Source organism: Phyllopteryx taeniolatus, chromosome 4 (assembly GCF_024500385.1).
Source record: "Phyllopteryx taeniolatus isolate TA_2022b chromosome 4, UOR_Ptae_1.2, whole genome shotgun sequence".
Taxonomy (NCBI): domain Eukaryota; kingdom Metazoa; phylum Chordata; class Actinopteri; order Syngnathiformes; family Syngnathidae; genus Phyllopteryx; species Phyllopteryx taeniolatus.
In genome coordinates, this window is record NC_084505.1 from 6,132,421 (window position 1) to 6,154,349 (window position 21,929).

The window sequence follows — 21,929 nt, forward strand, 5'->3', positions numbered from 1 at the left end:
GGGTCAGCCTCAGTGTTAAGTGGCCTTTTCCTGAAGATAGGTTTGAAGCTCAAAAGCTATGGCTTGGTCTGATTGAAGAGGAGATGGACCAGGAGCTGTCTTTTGCGTCTATGAAGAAGCTGCTCCAGCTCTTCATTTTCATTTTCTTCTACTATTAGTAGTAGTAGCAGCAGAAAAAATACCATGATGGTCTTCATTTCAGATGTTAGTCTGGCTTCTATTGATTCCTGATTCTCTTCAGCCACATATTTCAATTAAAATCTTGGGTCCACAGCACAAGTCATGTCAAGGAGTTCTTGAGTTTTTGGGTTCAGTTCAGTTTATTTTTGAAAGGGGACAATGCAATTTCATAAAACACATGAAGTACACATGGTTAAAAAAGCCAGAATTAGCCAGAAGGCTAGTTTTCATCTGTAGTCCCCTGATGAACTGTAGTCATCATATTTCTCATTGAGGTAACCCATGATGATCTGCTTGATGCTCTTCGAGAGGTCATACTGCTAGTATGGATGTGCGGAAGAGGTGGAGAGTTGGCTTCACATTCACATATTGCTCCCCAGTGAGTACATCTGTAAACTCAACTAAAGGGCTTAGTGACTTGTTGATGGCCTCTAGTACGCCAGTGTCCTACTATATGAGGGTCCGATGTCTGTTTTTTTCGTTCATTGGAGAGGACCTGGGCAATGGCCTGCTGCTGCTCAAGCACCCTGCTGATCATGGCATGTTGAGATCCCCAACTCCGTCTTCAAGGAGTGCTCAGGCAGATTCAGTTCCTTCTGGGCTTCTCTTAACTTCCTCTTTTTTCCAACTGTAGGAGAAGGTGCAGACCACTTTTTTACAGACCCCATCGGATGGTTAATCCTGCAGTCCTGCATTGCTTTCTCTTGGATGACATAAATGAATTATCATGCCATTTTTTCCCATTTGATGTTACATTTATCAATAAATAGTGCTCTGAAACGGTTTGAGTGATATCATCGTGTGGGTTTCATGAAATGTATTATCTCTTTCTTTTTAAAATCAATGAATCAGATGTCACAGGTTATTGAGTGATCAGAGGAAAATTATCACATTTTCAGTTTTGTAATCAAAGCATATTTTCCTATGTACAGTGTAGCGTACATGGGTTTTGGATAAAAACGCAATTCATTTGGAAACGAGATTAGTCGGAAGGTAATGCCTGCATTCAATTCCGGTTTAGTTTCACACGTTTAACATTAAAATCAAACTGTTTTTGGCACCACATCTATTTTTATATGTGTACAATTTAGGAAAAGTGACGAAAAACCTGCTGCTACAAAAAGGCTGCTGCAGTTATGAAGTACGAGTTCTCGATTACAGCGGTTTCAATATCTCAAAACACACAAAACACAACAAGAAGTGGAATTTTATAGAAAATTAAATTACATCTAAAGGGAAATCTACAGGGAAACAATACAGAGGGGTTTAACTACAAAAAAGAAACACAAATAATGGTAATAGACAGAAACTAGGTATACGAAAAGGGAGGAGGACATTGTGTGTGGTTGGAATAAAAATGTGCACGTGGAATGGGTTGAGTCATAGCGAGAGAGAGCAAAGTTGGGATTTCTGTGAAGATAGTATTTTCCCCAGACTTATTAGGTACTAATCTTGTACATTCTGACAACCGTTGTTGTGCTACTCACGACCGTAGATCAGCTGGTCTTTGGGGATGGTCTTTCTCCGCACATCTCAGGAGGAAAATGGAGCAGGTTTGGTTGAAGAAGAAGATAAATAAAACAAAAAGGCAGGAGAAGAAAAAGGGAAGTTGTTCGTCATGCTTTCGGTAGGACCCGCTAGCAACTTCTGAGCGTTCACGCTTGGCTTGGAGCGCACCTGATACTTTTAGTAGTCGCTGCTCTGATTGCCTAGAGGTGAGTCACGTAGGCCGGGAAGCCAAGTCTCCATCCCAGGTTCATGTTGGCCGAACCGTGTGTTAGAACAGAGGGGTGGGGCAGCAGCATGGCAAGAGCCGTGCCGAGGTAACCCTCAGCATGAAGGACAGGAACCAAGAAGCCACAGACAAGAGGGCGAGAAGAGGCAGGAGTCAAAGGTTAAATACCCAGGGGGCGTGTCTCAGGGACGGAGAAACTGGAGAGGACCACACCCATCGATTTGAATTTTGGTCTCCAATTTAGCCCTAAAAATGGTGTAAAAATCATATATTAATATAAAATACTACCAACTTTGTACTCTTACTCATAGATCCAGCATATAGAATGATTGTTTAAACTTTTGTCTTGGAAAATCAACTGCTTATTGTTCAATACAACATTTTGTACTGTTTGGCTTTAAAGGAACCTGTGTTTTAAAATCACCAATTAGCTTTTGAGGTTCCAAGCGTGTTCGTTTTCATGAAAGAACTACGATTATAACGACGTGTTAAAAGCCAACCAATTTATTCCTGACAGTGGAGTCTATACATACTTCAGAGCTCTGGTTCAGCAGCTACCCTTATCTTAGCCTTAGCAGAGATAGTGTAGTCCGAACAAAACTATCTGTTCCTGACCCAGTCTGATAAAAAAAATTCAAAGAGGAAGTGTGGAGTTGTCTTCGTCCGGTTGGTCCAGGGTCGATTGACGTCATCGTTGCTATGCAGAATGATGGCCGTTTGGCGCTGGTGCAAGATGCTGTCTCAACACTTCTCACTTCCTCATAAGGTTTGCAGCAACGCTTTGTATCCACGGTTATCTCCGGCAGATGTTTCCTGTGTCCTCCACATGCACCCTACTGGGAACTTTCAAGCAGCTCACCCTCACACCCTTATCTTCACTTCATTTTATCTTCACTGCAACAAAGCACCACTGTTCAAGCACAAACCAATTAATGGGCAAAACCATATCCCACGAATCCCCCATTTAATCTCTGCTAATCAGAGATCAACACCGTCTAAATATGGACCCAAGTCCGTGCTAATACTTAATATAGCCCAAACAAAATATAGCAAATATCCAAAAACTTAAGGAGAGCATACAGGCGCGAAGTTCAACGGCGCAAGCGCGCTAATGGTCTCCACGTCCTCTTTCAGGGGCAGCAGCTGATATTGGCCGTGGGGGTCCTTCCCCTCAAAGGCCTTGTGGACAATCCGGAGGATAAGACTCCTGAGACAAGGTGTCATCCTTGTCTCAGGAGGATGATACAACATCCACACAAAGCAAGCACAGCAATGACAACCAGGATGGTAGTAGCCAAAGTCAGCATGAGACCTTTCCATTTACCAAACATCCTGTTCAGCAGGCTATGGAATGGGTTGTCATCCACTCCAGACATTGATTTAAGTTTAACAGACATGGCTTGCAAACCTTTCATGGCTCTGGTGAGCTTTCCGTTTGGTGCCGTATTGTTGGGGATAATCATACAACAGTGACCCTTGATGCGAGAGCAGGCACCCCCTTCTTCCGCTAACAGTTATCAAAGACCAGCTTATTTTGGAATACCATGAGAGAGTTAGCGGATAGTTGCTCATGGACACCCTCTGCCAATTGGGAGGTGAAATTCACCAGTCTTTGATTTTGGTAATGATGGTAATTAATAAAATCAACATTTTTATTTGGGGTTACCCATATGAAAATACTCTCAAGACCTGCGGAAGTTTGACAGCGAGCTTTATAATCATCCGGGACACCTCTGGGAACTCCAATGGCGTCCAGGTAGGTGGGGTCTTCTCCTGCTTCCCAAGCGTTTCCACCCACGTTGAAGCCACTGACCACACGGCGGGAGCGGGTTAAGATAGCCCACCAGTCACGCTCCCAGGTGAAATCCGCCATGTGGTTGATTTCCTGCTCAGAGAGAGGCTTGGTCACTTGGAGGTTATCATAGAAATCAATGCACAAGTGCCTGTCCATTCACTGGGCTTTCAGTCACCACACATCCACCACCAATCGCAACTCGTCTTTCTCAATCGGGCCGCTTTATAATAGTCAATTGAAAGTGTGAAATTACGAAACTGTGGATCCAGGTGGCCAATTGATCGAGATAGTTTGTTGTTGGGGCCAAAAGGTACCATACTCTTATTTTGGGAGATGCAAGCTAGGGACGGGACATTTTTGACATCAGAGAGGGGAGCACCTTTTACCTTGGTTAGAGGATACACGTGGTCCCAGCGCTGGCAATCACCCTCCAAATATTCTTTAGTCATCAGCTGGTAGGTACAGGTCGACTCAAACTCAGTAGCAGCAGTAAAATTTTCCTGGATCATAGGGTTAACAATCCAATTGAGGTTATTCATAGTAGCACAGAAAGGACAGTCTTTTTGATAGATTTTGACTGCGTCCCTACCTTCCACAATAACTTCTTTAAACCAAAGATTTCCTGTATTAATCCCTGCCGCTCGCCCCTTAGCCTCCTGTAGCATACGTCGGTATACCACCCCCTGGACCAAGTCATTATTCAGGTCATATCCCGTCGCGGCGGCACGGTGGACGACTGGTTAGAGCGTCAGCCTCACAGTTCTGAGGACCCCGGTTCAATCCCCGGCCCCGCCTGTGTGGAGTTTGCATGTTCTCCCCGTGCCTGCGTGGGTTTTCTCCGGGCACTCCGGTTTCCTCCCACATCCCAAGTGCGAATGGTCGTTTGTTTGTATGTGCCCTGCGATTGGCTGCCAACCAGTTCAGGGTGTACCCCGCCTCCTGCCCGATGACAGCTGGGATAGGCTCCAGCACGCCCGCGACCCTAGTGAGGGGAAGTGGCTCAGAAAATGGATGGATGGATATCCCGTCGCGTTAGAGGGTCTAAAAACCAGAGAATCCGAGTTTTTTGAAACTGTTAAATTAGCAAATGTTCTCATTATTGGATTAGATTATTTTTTTTGTCGGTTGTAGCCAATTAATCATAATCTGTCCTAGGGGGTCGGCCCCTGAGGCATCTATTCCCAAGGTTAAGACCGTAAAGGTTGGCACTGGTTCGCCCCACTCTTTCAACGGGGGGATATTTATACAAGGTCAGCAGTACGGGGTGTCGTTCCCCAGGGGTTACCGGGTGCATACTACCTTTTTCCAGTTTGATCCTGTCCTTCCACTGCCAATTCCTACCATTCATCGGTTCCCAGTATCCCAGTTTCGAGTGGATAATCACCTGCTCACACCTGTAACACAAATCCACCTGGTGGTCCGCGCTGAATTTATGGTTCACCGTGTACTGGTTAGCTGCTCCATGTCCTATACTCAAAGCACACAAGTAAATGTCGTTTCCCGCCTGATCGCCCCAGTTTACACAATCTATCACCTTACACAAATCAAATTGGTATACCGTACTTTCTCCCAGCGTGTAGTTCAACTCTAGGGCCCCTGTTGGCTTCACGGCTCTCTTTCCCACTCATTCTTGGTTTGAGGGCATTCAGAAATACATACTAGTAACTATAATCAGGGAGATCACCAGAGTCGTGATTATGACCTTCTTCGGCCAGACATACAGGATGTACATATCTCCCCCCTATGATAAATGATCAATTTAACACCAAAACGCAATGTCCATACATACATACATACATACATACATACATAAAGATGAAAGAAATGAAAAATGAATGAAAATAAATGAAACTGGGTAGACTAGGTAAAAATGACCTCAGCGAATAACAGCACGCAAAAAGAAACGTCCAGCATGCACAATACAGCAGAAAGTCACCAGGCACAAGAGGCCCTCTCTTTTTTTCTTTTTTTTTTCTTACTCTACAATAGAGGCCTGCGCAGGGCGTGTCTGTGACACGTGCTACCACTTGTCCCCCTTTCCAAAGAGACACACAGCGTGAGATGTCTGAGCTGTTACCTCAAATGGACGAGTCCACTGTGGTTCAGACCTCTTGCTTTGGAGCACTTTCAAATACACGTGAGTCGGAAGGGAAGAGTCACTGACGTGGACATCTGCAACAGAGGGATCTGAAACACAAAGCGAGGACACGAGATGACAGTTGCTCCCAGTAGGGCTTATTGCCCTTCGGCGGTTCCATGTCCAGCTGGAGCGAAGCCGAGGCTGGACCAGGCATCAGGCGGCCGGTCAGGAGTTCAAAATGGGTGAACCCTGTCCGGCGGTTAATCGCTTGCCTGATGGAGAACAAAGCAAGGGGCCGGGCATGGAGCCAATTAGCCCTGTGTGTGGACACATTTTCGCCAGTCGTTGTTTGACCATGCGGTTCATCCTGTCCACATGGGCGGCCTGGGACTGAGGATGGTAGACTGAGCCAAATTTGTGTTTGAGCCCCAGCATGCATTCGACCGTGGCCAACGAATTAGCCGTAAAATGGGTACCATTGTCCGATCTGATTACTTGTTGAAACCCATGTTTCGGGATATAATAACCAGCGCTTTGATGACGGACGGTGCGTCCTCGTTTGCACAATGATAGGTTTCAGGCCATCCAGAAAAAGTGTCGACAATCATTAATAGGTACCTTTTTCCTTGGACTGGGACTACCATGTCGGTGTAGTCCATTACCACCACATCATTCGGGCATCGGCCCATCTCAGTGTGTTGCAGTTCCCTCTTCGTTGTAGGATCAACACTGAAATTCTGACATATATCACAAGAAACACAAAACTCTTTTACCCTACGCAGAAGATCAGAGTGCCACCAAAAGCGCAGCTTGTTCAGCATCGACACATAACTCTCATCTGTCACTCTCACGTGTGCTTCCTCAACCACTGACCGCATGAACTTTCCTGTAGGTAACACCAGTCTCCTAGGGCCTCTCGCCGGGCCAAACCACAGCTTCTCCTTTTCGTCATACTCAGCACCTTTCTTTTGCCACTTACGTTCGTCTTCCTCTGGCGCCGCTTCTTGGAGGTCGCGCACCACATCAACCGTTACTGCAGGGAGAAAGTCGATCAACTGATGCTGTTTGACAACATAGTTACCTTCAGCATCCGTTTGATAGCCTGCTGCTTTCTTAGCCTACCAGCGTGCTCGCTTTCACATGTCCTGGACGCTTGACCACAGCCACCTCCACTGGCCTATCAACAGCCTTGCTCAGTTGTTGAATCAGCTCTGCGTGGGCCACTGGGTCTCCAGTGGACGTAAAAATCCCTGTCGTCTCCATGCAGCCAAATCAACAAACGAGGATCCTACAACATAGGCCGAATCAGAATAAATAGTAACACGCTGACCTTCAGATAACTCCAGTGCCCTGCTAATGGCCAGCAGTTCTGCAGCTTGAGCGGAGGGTTTCACAAAGTCATTTGTGGACGAAAGCGTTTGGAAGTCAGAATTTGCGTCTCCTGGGGTCAGGGCCTCAACGACGGCAGTCCCCGCATGTAGCGGTCCCGAGGTATGTCTCCAGCAGCAGCAGTCGGTGAAGAACACCCGACCACCTGAAAGAGGAGCTGAGGACAAATCGGGGCGGGCCTTCAAATCCCACATGACCTGATCTTGGCAGGTGTGTGGTTCGCCAGAACTGGAAACACTGTCATCCATATGGATCTCTGAGAGGAGGAATACAATATGGGGTTGGGTGAGGGTCGTCATCAGGCGTCGCTGACGCAATGGTGACATCGTGAACGCCGCTGAGGCCACGAATGCTGTCACCCCATGATGAGTAAGAATAAAATGTTGGTGTCCCATAACAATGTGTGCAGTCTTATTAATGCATGTGGCCACCGCTGCGGCATATGCAGCACAAGTAGGTTGTCTCCCTTCTACTTTGTCCAAAGAGGCGCTGACGTAAAGCAAGACACGTCTGTTACCGCCCATCTTCTGGAACAAGGCCCCGTTGGCTGTACTCTCGGTCACTGAAACGTCTAGATGAAAAGGCAGGTCACAGTTAGGCTGAGCTAGGTGAGTCGCTGCGGCCAAATCTCTCTTAAGGTCGGTAAACAACTTCTCACTTCTGTCTGTCCTGTCCAATTCAGCATGGAGGTTGCGCATGCCTTTAACCCTAACTAGATCATGCAAGGCTTGTGTCATTACTGCGAAGTCATGGATAAAGCCACGGGAATAGCTGCAAAGGCCCAAAAAAGAAAACATTTCCTTAACATTAGTCGGTCGGGGATAAGTCTAAATGGAAGAACGGTGTGAGTTACTCAGGGTCGAGCCCTTCCCTGAGATCACCTGCCCCAAGAACGTCACCTGTCATCTGCAACATTGAAGTTTCTTTTTAGACAACTTGAACCCAAGTCATCAAGTTGGGACAACACAGTGTGTGTCGCTTTTAAGCAGGTTTCAGCCGAGTTACCTGCAATTAACAAATCATCGACGTACTGGATCAACAGAGAGCCCTCCGGCAAATTCATATCGGCCAATTGCTCTCGCAAACAGCTTCCAGCCCTGGGGAACCCGCGTATATTGTAACTTACAATTCTTGTAGGTGAACGTGAAATATTTCCAGCATTTTTCTGCCAGGGGAATGCAGAAGAAGGCCTTAGTCAAATCAATTACCGAGAAACATTGCATCTCCGTGCCCAGAACACCCAAACAACGGTGTGGATCCGGGACCGGGACGCAGGGAGTTCTAGTAATATCATTTATTCGTCTCAAATCATGAGCCATCCGGTAATTGATGCCGTCAGCCTTTTTTACCGGTAAAATAGGAGTGTTAAAGGGAGAATTTGATTCTTCCAGGACTCCGGCTTTCCAGAGTCCCTCTAGGGTCTCCACGATGCCTTCAGCGGCCTCTTGTTTACAGCGGTACTGCGGCACGTTAACAAAAGCAGTCGGGTCTACCTCGAACGTGACCGGAGTCACGGATGCACATAGTCCCCCATCGGCAGGCCCCTCGGACCACACTAAGTCCAGCAGTGAGTTCAACAGTTTTTCGGCATCCTCATGGTCCGAGATCTCTCACCCATGGAATCGCGCCAGTGTCACATGCTCCAACACCCCCTCGTCCACCGCGGCACCCTGAATACAAAAACATTCAGTACTAGGAGAGTACAACACATTGGGTATTTGACCTTGTTGCCAATCATTCGCCAAATGGCATTTCCTTACCATGGGTCCCAGTTCTTCATGACCTAGTGCAACATTAATTAATGAATATTAAGTCAGTTGGGTTAGTTCCACCCACATTACCTTTTAGTTCATAGGTTTTATATTGATACTGGTTGTAAAGAACCCCTAGTCAAATCATTTTACTCTGTGCTGCGGTCTACTAAGAAAATGGATGTTTATAATTTGGACACCCTTTTTTAAACCATGGAAACCTTTTTGATCCAGCCCCCTAAAATAATCTGAATCGAGAATCATTTGGAACCAGAATCGAAATAAGGACGGGAATCGCTCAAATTCAAACCATGCCCTCCCCTAAATATAGTAAATGTAATGTTGTGTGTCTGTGAAATGTTGAGGAAGATAAGTGTTGAGGAAGCCTGACTTTTCTGTAAAGAATGTCCACTTGTGTTGAGAGAAGAGAAAGGACTGTATAATACCACTGTGTTCCGCTATGCTCACTTGAGTGTTCAAGAGTTCCTAGCTGCTGATTGTACATTAGGTAAAATAAGTCCTGATTGTACATTAGGTAAAATAGGTCCTGATTGTACATTAGATAAAATAAGTCCTTTTGCATGCTTTTATCTGGACGTGGTGCCATTAGATACAATAAGTCCTTTGGAATACGTTTATGTGGACTTGGTGGACAAGACACTTGGGAGCCAAGAAGGAAAATATGATGTCTTTCTTCGCTTCATCTTTGGCCTCATTAAGGAACAAGGATCAAAGGAGCCCACTGATCCACTTTTTGTTTACACAAAAAGGAAGATCTTGGAGAACATTTTGTCTTCTAGTGCTGTGGTCTTGTTCCAGTGTCAAAGGGAGTTTGACTTTCAAGCTTTACTTTGGGAGGTCAAATTTTTTTCTTACACAGGCTTGTCCCCAATCCGGAATTTCATTCCAGCACAATGGGTAGTCATGGCACAAAGAACCAGAAGTTTTGAAGGGATGCGAGAAATATTTGACATGCCAGTGTGCATGTGATGTGAAAAGCAGGTTCTCAGGCAGCTACCAACCATTTTGAAATCAATGAAAGCCATGTAAGTCAACTTTCTTTCTTTAAGAGTTTTAATTGTATAACAAGTTGTTGTGCTATTCCTGTACTTACTTACTGTTCCGGCAAACTCAAGTTCTTCAATGAATACAAATGAAAACTTGAACCATCACTGAAAATATTTTTTATTCAGACATGCTTTTTAAGAACTCAACTCGCCCATTTACTTTGTATTAAAGACAAACAATAACACACAATACAGAGAAAAGGATTGCTTACCCTCCATAATCAATGTAGTATTCTGAGCAGTAGTAGAGTTACAGTAAAGTAACACTCGCTGATTGGTGCATGTAGCTTGGTAGGCTGAATTACTTATTGAACTATGTGTTATGGAGTTTTCAATGTTAAATATCAGTGCATTCAAATTATTACATTATCATTTACCTTACTGCCCAAGCTGAGAGGAACCTAAAGGACTCAAATGGTATAAGATTAATCTTATTACATTCTTTGTAACAGAGCGCATGAATTTGCATTTTAGTGTAGATCCGGCCCGCCAGATAATTTGATGTGGCCGGCGAAAGCAAATCATCAACGCTGACTTAATGTTTCTTGCTAAAAGAGAAAATAGCAAATTGTCTTCACTTTTAATCGCATTGAGAGAGAGCTCGCATTTTTTTGTTACTAACCCCCCCTTTTAAAAGAAATTGACTAATAGTTGAACAAACAATTTTGTACCGGCTTCCGATTTCAAAACTAGTTATCAGTTTGTTGTATATATGTAATATGAGGTGATCATACATTTACATGGATTTACAGCCATAATGGCCCTCTGAGAGGAAACCTTAAGTACAATGTGGCCTGTGACAAAAATGAGTTTTGACACATAGTACAATTGTCCATCAATCCATTTTCTATACTGTCAACCTATTCAGGGTTGCAGGTATCCAATCCCAGTTGACATTGACCAAAAGGCATGCTAGCTACACTCTGGATTGGTAGCCAGTCAATCACAGGGTAAAGGCATAGTGACCCACAATCATTCTCACTCGTGTTCACACTGCCACTGAGTGGAAACTGAACACCCGCTGCCTGCTCAGAAGCTAGGAGAGTGAACCACTACACCTTCTAATTTAGATATTTGACACAATAGGTTTAGAAAAATGGATTTTGGTAGACAAATATCATATACAGCATAAACAACAAAATCCTATCAAATGTTTTGTTTCATCAAGCAAAAACATACACAAGCTGCTGGCAATATGCCTGACACGAGGCTCTAACTCATTCATTCAAGTTTGCTATATTCAAGTTTATAAAGGAACTTTATTGTTAATGCAAGTCTTGATTTTTTTTTACATTTTATTATTTTTTTAACTGTATACCTTTTTATATGTGCAGGTGGATTTCAATAAACTAAAATATAGTGTATATAGTGTTTAGAGTTTTTCTTAGCTATTGCATTATATACAGCACTTTGGCTCAGTGCGAGCGGTTTAAATTTGCTTCATAAATAGTTAACTTAATACCTACTACTCACTTACACCGTGTTTTCTGAACTCTAATTCAACACAGCTGTTTACTAGTATATTTTCTGGAACTTTATGCTTCCTTCTACTGACAACATTTATGGAGATGTTGATTTCATGCACCAGTAGAACTTGACTCCTGCCCCCCACTGCCAAAACTAACAAAAGCTGGCTAAATAACCATTATATTATTACTGTTCTCGATTGTCCAGCCAACTCACCAGACATTAACCCCATACAGAATCTGTGAGATATTGCCAAGAGGAAGCTGGGCGACCCCAGACCCAATAACGTGGAAGGCTGCTGTCAAAGCAACCCTGTGCTTCCAGAACACCTCAGCTTAGTGTCACAGGGTGATTGCCTCCATGCCTCACACTATTGATGCAGTAATTCATGCAAAAGGAGCTCCAACCAAGTATTGACTGCCTTTGATTAGCACACTGTAGTTTTCAGAAGGCCAACATTTCTATTTCTTTTATTCGTTTATTTGGTGTTATGTAATATTATTTTTGAGATGGTGAATTTGAATTTTTCGTCAGCTGTAAGCTATAATTATTAATATACTATAATTATTACATAAGATTTTTCACAGTGTTGTGAATAAATATATATAATGAGTTTAACTTTTTAAACAAACGACAGAGATTCATTTTTTTCCCCACTATATTCTTGATAGATTGAGATCCACCTGCATATTTCCTAAATGAAATTAGGAAAAGGCATGTAAATTTACCAAATGAAGATGGATGAATGTGTTACTGTTTAGTAGGCTTTACACGTTCAGGATTTTTGGTGCCGATCAGCGAGTTTAAAAAAACGATAACCGATCACCAATCCGATCACAAGCTGGAGGAATCTGTCTTTTTAAATGACCTGTTCATTTACTGTATATACTTGTGTACTTAATTGCTCAAAAAAATATATTTACAATAAATAATGTATCTTTGTTCCTCTTATGCCCGTTAGGCATAGTGACAGACAGAACAAATGATAAATTGTCTTCTATTAGATGGCAGGAAGTACATACAGTAATTAATGTATCCACTTTTGTGACATTTTTGTTTGTTGGTGTGCAGTGAGATTTTTCAATTGTAAAATATGTTCCTTGGCTCCATAAAGGTTGGAAATCACTGCTCTAGTCAGATCGTGTATTCTAATCAGTCAGGTCAAAGCAACATTACATGACAGAAATCATGGGTGCTAACTTATTGTAATTAACTTATTTTTAATTACTTCACCCACACCGAAGCTTTAGAGCATGATTCAACAGAACGGCGGCATGTTTACGTCCAACTGTTCGTGCTACTGCTAGCTTGCTAGGCTACATAACATTTTATTGCCTGCTTGTGACCCGTATCGTAATAAAAGTACGTGAACATACCTCAAGCAAGCCTTAAACGAACGTCCTCTCCTGTCTTGAGCACCGATGACCACCAACACGTTTTTTCCCAGTTTTTTTTTTTTTTTTTTTAAAAAAAATTTTTTAGAATACAGTCGGCACGATCCACTCTTGTTGTCGTTGCCACGGTAACGAGTGTATCCGGTCCAATTTGAGTTGACTAGATAAAGCCCAATGATCGTAAAAAACGGGATGCGGTGGTATCGGAATACAAGATTTTATTGCAGTAGTCTGACAGTGCAATCGTGAAAGAGCAAATTTGTCTTGTTGTCTGATCCGGGCATTACGTGTTGCCTGTCTCCGACGTGTTGTCTGTCCCACACCGCCAATGTTTTTTTTAAAAATGTATTTATTTATTTTTTAAATAACTTCATTGGCCATCAGCTATTTACAGTACTACGTCAAAAGACACCCGACAAGGCTAAAAATGAACTAGCTTTTGGATTCAAATATTCTGTGCACGCAACGACGTGGAGTTAATGTCTTTTGCGGAGCGGATCGGCGAATTATGGCATTAAAGCCGATCAGCATAAAATGCTAAATATCGGCCGATACTGATCAGACTGATCAAATCGGTGTAAATTCTACTGTTTAGTGTTATACAATTTTGACTGGAATAGAAACGCTTAATTTTTTCTGCAAGATGTTCGTTTGGATTGGTAAACACAATAGGTACGTTGTTTTTGAAAAATCACTGAATTTCATAATACAGATTGGAATGTTATATTCGGAGCAGTATTTGCAGCACAATGTAGAATGTATCCCATTAAGAGGAAACAAATACTGTGAAACTGTGCAGGAAAAGGTGGGACGTTACTTCTGGTCACTCGTCAACTTTGTCTTACAGCCAGTGCTAGTATCTGATGTTTCCATCTACCCGCAGGTTGCGATTCTTTAATCTGACCAACAAGTGTTGTCCAGCCTTGGCATCTATACTGAGCACAAGAGAATCATATCTGAGAGAGCTTGACCTGGGATACAACAGCATCACTGACGCTGGAGTCAAGATGCTTGTGGAGGGCCTGACAAGTCCAAACTGTAGATTGAAAAAGCTCAGACTACATTGCTGTGGAGTGACTGCACAAGGCTGTCAGTACCTTGCTCTAATGCCTTGAAAAAAGGTCAGAGGCTGCGAGAGCTGGATCTCAGCAGCACTGATTTAGGAGACAGCGGACTGAAGCATCTTGCTAATGGTTTGAGAAATGTCTTGAATGCCAGCTGGAAGGACTTAAGTAAGTTTTGTATAACAGTTAATACATTTTAATTAATATAGAACTAGCACTTCGGCTTTCAGGATGAACATAAAATGCCCTATAGCATTTACAGATGAACTTCATTTTATCTGCCCTCAACATTGAATACATGTCCAACTGTGAAATGTTTCAGTACTTTTTGCACAACTTGCTGTTCTCTTAACGAAGAGCTGAATGGCACAACAGGTGTTTGATCGATCAATCGACAAATAAATTACCTGGTTCTATTATAATTGCTCTTTAAACAGTCCTCTTAAGCTTGATGATCAAGAGGATAGCTAACAATTGTTCAACAGTACTTTGCCATTGGCTTTAAACAGGATGTTCTCAGAGGGAAGTAGCCACTGAGTTTATAGTGTCACAGAGTGTCATCAGCAGGTTGCAGCAGAGAGACTGGAATAGTCACAGAAAGGCATAGGCAATCTTTATTCCTTTATTTTCCTGTGTATGCAGCCACCTTTCGAACCGTTCCTCCACCTGCTCCCTGCTTTCACTGCGGATCACAATGTCATCTGCAAACATGGTCCATGGAGATTCCATTACTGTTGCAAAGAGGAAGGGGCTCAGAGCTCTAATCCCTGATGCAGTCCAACCTCTATAAACTCACCTCACCACTGTTCCACTGCTCTCATACATGTCCTGTACTATTCTAACATACAGTACAGTACTTAATTCCCAGTCCAGACTTCCTCATGTAGTACCACAGTTTCTCTCTGGGTACACTGCCATATGCTTTCTCTAAACCTACAAAGACACAAGAGCTCCTTCTGAATTTCCCTGTACCTCGCCATCAACATATTCAAGGCAAATAATCCATATATAGCACTCTTCCTAGGTATGAAACCATACTGATGGTCACAAATACTCTTTTCCTGGGTCTCCCTCCACTACTTTGTCCCATAACTTCATTGTGTGGCTCGCCACCTTTTTTTCTATTGTTCTTCTTGGTTAATGTTTGACCAGCCATCGTGAGCTAAACTATGAAGCTGTCAAAACTTACCTGCGTCGTTGGGTTATATAGTGTTGGATGAAGTTACTTTACGTTACATTACGTTAGATGTTGTCTCTTATCTTGCCATTCTCTTTTTCACAATTTTATGAAAAACAATCCTTTAATCCAAATTTAAAGATCTCCTTCAATAATACAGTACTGTACGTGTTTCTGTCGCCTCTGCACATTATGTTGAAAATGCAGATTTTTGAACTACCGTATAAGCAAAAAGACTTGTCAAGTAATGTAGTTAAAATCAAAGCCGTGTTGAGTCTTTTGAATACAAAGTCAAGTTGTGTCTATTACAAGTTTAGCCAAGCAAGTCGTAATGTTGGAAACTCGTGTCAGATTAAAGTCATGTGATTCGAGCCCCCCCCTTCAGCTACTCAATATGATATATTGTTGGAAGCCTTTGCTCTTTCTAGTTTAATGTTTATGTGTAATATTTGTCATTACAGAATAGCAAAATGCAGTTTTGGTCAAAAGGTTGGCTTTGGAGAAAAACCCCAAACTATATGAAAGTATTGGATCTTGGGATCAATAAAATTGGAGACAAAGGGGCCAATGAACTCTTCAACAGATATGATATATCGCAGTTAACCAAATTGCGGTGAGTCTTCTTTCATACAAATTTTATTATATGCAATATTTCTGGGAGATTCTGTATTGCTTTGCTTCTCTGTAGGATGTATTGCTGCGGAATCACCGTATTAAGCTGTGAACATATTGGGGGAGCTTTGAAGTCGGAAAGTAGCACCCTAGTGGAATTAAATTTGAACAGCAACCAATTAACAGATGCTGGGTTTGGACTCATCTGCGCAGGAATGTATGCATGGTCCTGTCTGGAAAAGCTAAGGTGAGGACTTGTTTCTCTGTTTTTACTGCTTTGCTTCTGCCCGAAACATGGAAAAACACAATTCATGTTATTTTTAAGTTATAATCTTCAAAACACTAAAATCTCTCCTCCTTAGTGTGTCAAGATGTGGAATTTCTACTGCGGGCTGCTTTTTTATGGCAAAGGTCCTGGCTTGTGTCTCCCAACTCTACACTCAGGGGACAAAGCAAATGGAGTGGCAGTCAGTTGAGCTGAGGGAGCTGGATCTCACCAACAGACTTGGGGATGAGGGAGTCAACGAAATTTCATCTGGCCTTAAGAATCCTTTCAATCACTTCAAATCTCTCAAGTGAATTTTGAATCTGAATCATCCCTTGTCCATTCTTCCCTGCAACGTTAGCAGAACGTAATTGAAATTTTTATTTTTTCTTTTCTGCATTTCAGCCTAAGCCACTTCGATCTCACCAATGACTGTTGCACACAATTGGCATCGGTACTTGCATCAGCGGCCTGCAGGATCGGCGAGCTGGATCTCTCTGACAATGACATCCAGGATTAGGGAGTGAAGAAACTGTGTGGGACTGAGGAGACTTGACTTGAAAAGTTAGCGTAAGTTGTCTTAAAGTAAAACATAAGTGGCATGCATATTTGGTCAGTCAAATATTTGAATGTTACTTCACAGTTCAGTCCAGTGTACAGTATTGTCCCAAAGGGAAACTTGTCATCCAGACTGTGTCAAAGACAGGACACATTAGAAATGGTGAATATGTTTAAGAAGAAGAAGAATCATCTTTTATTGTCATGAACATGCATGCATGCACACGAAATGTGTTCTCTGCATTTAACCCATCACAGTGAACACATACACAAAAACAGTCAAGAAATAAAAAAAAAAAAAAGTACACCATACAGACTTATGCTGCGCTCACACCAGATGCAAAGCAAAAGTTTGCCTCGCTTCACTCACGGGAGTGAGATCGCAGGTGTTAATTCATGTCACTCGCGCTACGTGTAACCTGCCATATCTCACTAGCAGAGGTAATCAGTCGCGGCACATCCAGGACCTGGGTGACCAAAATATTGCTTGCCGCTGTCACCAGGAAAATGTCTCAGAGATGTCTCCAGACAACGTGACAACCAATACATTCGGAAGACGCCGATACAGGCCAAGACTTGAAATAGTATTGTCTTTGAGGAGCAGTTTTGTTCACCATTTCTTCATTTGACGAGCAACTTTCTAATTTTGAGGAGCAATGTTTTTTAGCATGTTTTTTTGCACAGGGACTAAATAAATTTCAACAATATAGTAGGGGAGTTGAATGTAGGGCTGTAGATAACAAATATTTTAGTACTTGAGTATCCTACTGAAAATTCTATCGAACAAGTATTTGGATAAACTATATTTTTGCTTGGTTAAAGAGCAATTATGATTACAAAAGCGAAAATAAGACATTTCACTGAATAACACAACTAATTGGTTCCTTTTTTTATGTAATGAACATTTTGTATTTCTTAAATTCACGTTGGGCATCAAAGGCATTCATTAAAACAAACCAACAGCCTTTGTGCATCTTCACTTAAGCAGCTAGCATTTAGCATTGTGTGATATATTGATACATTAGGTTAATGGCTGTGCATTTATAAACTTAGACCAGCTGACTAGGTTTAAGGCAAATATTCTTTGTACAAGATTTGGAAGTACTCAATTTGTTCAAACTAAAATGAAGAAACCTTAAGAGAAAACAAATATTTCCAATATTTTTTCTCGTCTCTCTCTCTCTCGGTCTCTCTCTCTCTCTTTCTCTCCCTTCCTCCCTCCCCACATCTTGCAACCGCTCCTCAACCGAATAGCTTCATTTCCGTTTTCATGCAAGCCCATTGTGTCACATACGCCCCTGCGTGCTTCCGTCTTCGCGACTGTCTGCGCGGCAAAACTGATTCACAGTTTTGATTTTCAATGTACCTTTGGAGGCGCTAAATGCAAATTTTGACTCCCAATGCTTTCTATAAGTGTCTTACAACGTGGCAGCGTATATTGTAAACCAGAAAGGGCAATATGATGATTCATCTTCCCAGTGCGCTGAACTTACTAGAGCCTAAGCGAGACAGCTTAATTCGAGACATGTAGGCCTCTTTACGGCATATAATGTATATATATTTAAGTAAATGTATAACTATTTAATGTGTGTGTGTGTGTGTGTACGTGGGTGCGTGCGTGTATGTTTTCAACTACGAAGATGGAAAGTTAAAGGTAGCAGAGAGAGACAATGTAATTTCTTGTGGATAATGTGCATTTTCGCCCACCCAAAAAAAATCACCAAAGGCCGATAGAGTGCATTATTCATGGGTATAAGGAAAATTGGATAAGTCACCTAGGGGTTGTGGAAAAAGTGTACTTTCATTCCAGTATGATGTTATGTCTATTGTTAAAAATGTACAGTGTGTGAAAAGGTATTGGCCCCCTTCTCAAATTCTTATATATTTGCAGTTTCCCCACGTTGTTTAAGATTATCAAACAAATGTAAATATCAGACAACTTTAACCCTAGTGAACTTAAAATGCAGTTTTTAAATGGTGATTGCATTTATTAAGTAAAAAGAACTAATGAAAGTTACCTGGCTGTGTGTGAAAACGTAATTACCCCCCTTGTAAAATCATGGCTAATCACAATTTTTGGTTAATTTTCACTGATGACACGCAAGCCCGATTACCTACAGACCTGTTCAATCAAGAAATCACTTGAACAGAGTCTGTCTTGACAGAATCAAGTTGGACAAAATATCTAAAAAAAAAAAAAAAAAAGCTGGAACAAAATGAATGACAAGAGCCAAAGAAATTCCAGAACAGTTGAGAAATAAACGGACATATATCAGTCTGGAAAGGGTTACAAAAGCCATTTCTAAAGCTTTGTGATTCCAGCGAACCATTATCCTCACATGGCGAAAACATAGAACAGTGGTGAACCTTCCCAGGAGTGGCCAGCCTACAAAGATTACCCCAAGAGAACAGCAATGACTCTTCCAGGAGGCAACAAAGGAACTCAGGGCAACTTCTCAAGAACTGCAGGCCTCCTTTGCCTCAGTTAAGGTCAGTGTTCATGACACAACAATAAAGAAGAGACTGGGCAAAAATGGCATCCATGGCAGAGTTCCAAGGCAAAAGCTACTGGTGACCAAAAATAACATAAAGGCTCGTCTTACTTTTGCAAAACAACGTCTGAATGATTCCCAAGACTTTTCGGAGAATATTATAAGGACTGACGAGATGAAAGTTGACCTTTTTTGGAAGGTTTGTGTCTACATCTGGTGTAAATGTAGCACAGCATTTCAGAAAAAGAAACCATACCAACAGTCAAACAGTGGAGTGGCCGAGTCTTGAATCCAATTGAAATGCAGTGGCATGACCTTAAATAGGCCGTTCGTGGTAGAAAACTCTAAATTTTTGCTGAATTCAAACAATTCTGCAAGGAAGAGTGGGCCAAAATATCTCCACAGAGATGTTAATCATTGCCAGTTATAGAAAATGCTTGATTTCAGTTGCTGCTCCTAAGAATGGCCCAACCAGTTATTAGTTTTAGAGGGCCTTTACTTTTTCACACAGGGCCAGGTAACTTTGAATAGTTGTTTTTTTTCCCTTAATAAATGAGATCACCTTTTTAAAAGCAGCATTTTAACTTTACTTGGGTTATATTTGTCTGATATTTACATTTGTTTGATGATCTTAAACATTAAACTAGGGAGACTATGCAAGACTTTGAGAAGGGGGGGGGGGCAATCATTTTTCACGGGTCTGTATATTACGGTACATTTTCGCCACTCACCGGAATCAAAGCCTTCTCTCAGGCCCGTTATCGATACAAAAATACATAACATTCAAAATGATTGGGATTTCCTTCTTTTTTTTAGATGTTGAAGTGGGCATAATTAGAGATGTCCACATACATTTCTATGATGATTGGTTGCAACAATGAGCATAAAAGCCTGCTCCCACAACATATCCACAACATACACAATATTTGGGATTTCGTTCATTTCGTTTCAGAGGTTGAAGTGGACAAAAATTTGGGAGACGATTGCTCACAGTTTTATGACATTTTTATGTTAAGCTTTTTGTCGATAGTGAGTGTACACTGGGGTTTTGAAAGTACAGGTGACACACTCCGTTATTTATTGTGGTCCGGCGAGCATTGACATTATCAAGAGTCGCACATATTTGTTAAATTTAGCAGATTTTCCTATCCATCCATCCATTTTCTGAGCCGCTTCTCCTCACTAGGGTCGCGGGCGTGCTGGAGCCTATCCCAGCTGTCATCGGGCAGGAGGCGGGGTACACCCTGAACTGGTTGCCAGCCAATCGCAGGGCACATCGAAACAAACAACCATTTGCACTCACAGTCATGCCTACGGGCAATTTAGAGTCTCCAATTAATGCATGTTTTTGGGATGTGGGAGGAAACCGGAGTGCCCGGAGAAAACCCACGCAGGCATGGGGAGAACATGCAAACTCCACACAGGCGGGGACGGGGATTGAACCCCGCACCTCAGAACTGTGAGGCTGACGCTCTAACCAGTCGGCCACCGTGCCGCCCAGATTTTCCTAAAATCGGTTAATTGAAAGTATTTTTCATATTTTATATTCATGTCGCTCATTTAATTGGTTGGTTTTAATAATAATAATTGTCTATTTCAATGAATAATTGGTTCTTTATAATTCTATCCTAAATAATTAAATAGAAATTAATATTTTTATAAAAACATTTTACATTCTTATTTACTTTTTATTCATTGATCTAATTAAATAATTATTTGATTTCATGTAGATAAAATAAAACAATTTCATAAAAACCTTAATTTAAAAAGTGCATTTTAAATTTGATTGTGGGAAACATTTAAGTGTGACAAACATAAGGAAATCAAGGGCGTGGGGGGGGCAAACACTTTTTCACACCACTGTATTGTACAATATGTATTTAAGAGACATTAGAGAATACAAAAACACATGCTCCTTTTGAAGTAACCTGCTAGACGAGCGGTGCTCGCTTCTCACAGGCGATCATCAACTTCTGTGTCCAGTACAGGGTTAATTTCACTTTTAAAGTGTGACATGTTCTTTTAATGTACTTCAATGAGTCACGGCTCTCAAGCCGTAACGTGCAAACCAGCAGGGTACGTGCAGTGGGTGTGTCAGAAGTCGTTACGGGAGAATCCACCACATTGAAAACGTGCAAGCCAGGTGCCTAAAATACTGAGTTACGTACCAACAGGCGAATGTGGCCAATGGTGGAAATAGCAGCAAATTTCATTTTTTTGTCGACAAACATTTCCAGTAAGGCAACTTCAAACTCATGATAAATAAATAAAACTTAAAAAGACAACGCGCGAATGGAAGAATACTGTATATTAATCTGTAACTTGTGTATGATTTCAATGCAGACTGTTTACAATGGGAATAGTACATGTACTTGTTAACCTTATCAATGTCCTTTGTCCTTGGCTCTTGTCAATAATGCAATGCATGTAATAGTTTCCTCATCACCATTATGATTAAAAGAGTTACCTGAGCGTCCCTGTTTGTCCAAATGCATCAATGCTGAGTCAGAAACAAGGGATGTCTCCTGAAGGCTTACAACTTCTAAACAGTTATCCACTTATTTACAGAGGAAATAAGAAGTCTGCACTCTCCTGTTCAAATACTAGGCATTTGTGATATAAAAGATAGGACCGAGATGAATCATTATAATACTTTATTTTTTTATTTTTTTACCATTAATCTGACCTGTAAGTTGTGCAACTCAATTGTCTGAATGTTTAAAATCTTGGTAGTGGAAGTAAAAATAAACAACTGAGATAATGTGGTTGCACAAGCATGCACATACTCATATAACTGGGGATGTGGCTGTGTTCAGATTTAAACCAATCTTATTAAACACACCTGCCACAATTTAAAGCACCTCTGATTAACTTGTTCTAGTAGGCTTTTCCTGTCATTTTTG

General features: G+C 41.8%; 2 long non-coding RNA genes across 4 annotated transcripts in view; one reads left to right on the forward strand and one right to left on the reverse strand.

Annotated features, from left to right (window-relative positions):
• LOC133477437 (uncharacterized) overlaps positions 1–21,929 on the forward strand; it is a 36,361-nt gene that overhangs the window by 1,585 nt on the left and 12,847 nt on the right. Inside the window, exons 2-6 of one of the 2 annotated variants that reach the window (XR_009788360.1) lie at positions 13,742–14,090; positions 15,561–15,712; positions 15,788–15,958; positions 16,074–16,286; positions 16,382–16,546. This is a non-coding gene — a long non-coding RNA (uncharacterized LOC133477437). The remainder of the gene's footprint in view (positions 1–13,741; positions 14,091–15,560; positions 15,713–15,787; positions 15,959–16,073; positions 16,287–16,381; positions 16,547–21,929) is intronic. The other variant, XR_009788361.1, reaches the window with a different exon arrangement.
• Positions 2,455–6,037, reverse strand: LOC133477438 (uncharacterized). 2 transcript variants are annotated; one of them, XR_009788362.1, is made up of 5 exons: positions 5,788–6,037; positions 5,010–5,104; positions 4,300–4,692; positions 4,097–4,210; positions 2,455–3,800 (listed from the first exon to the last, which is right to left on the reverse strand). It is a non-coding gene; the product is annotated as an uncharacterized LOC133477438 (long non-coding RNA). The 2 variants fall into 2 exon arrangements; XR_009788363.1 differs by lacking the exon at positions 4,300–4,692.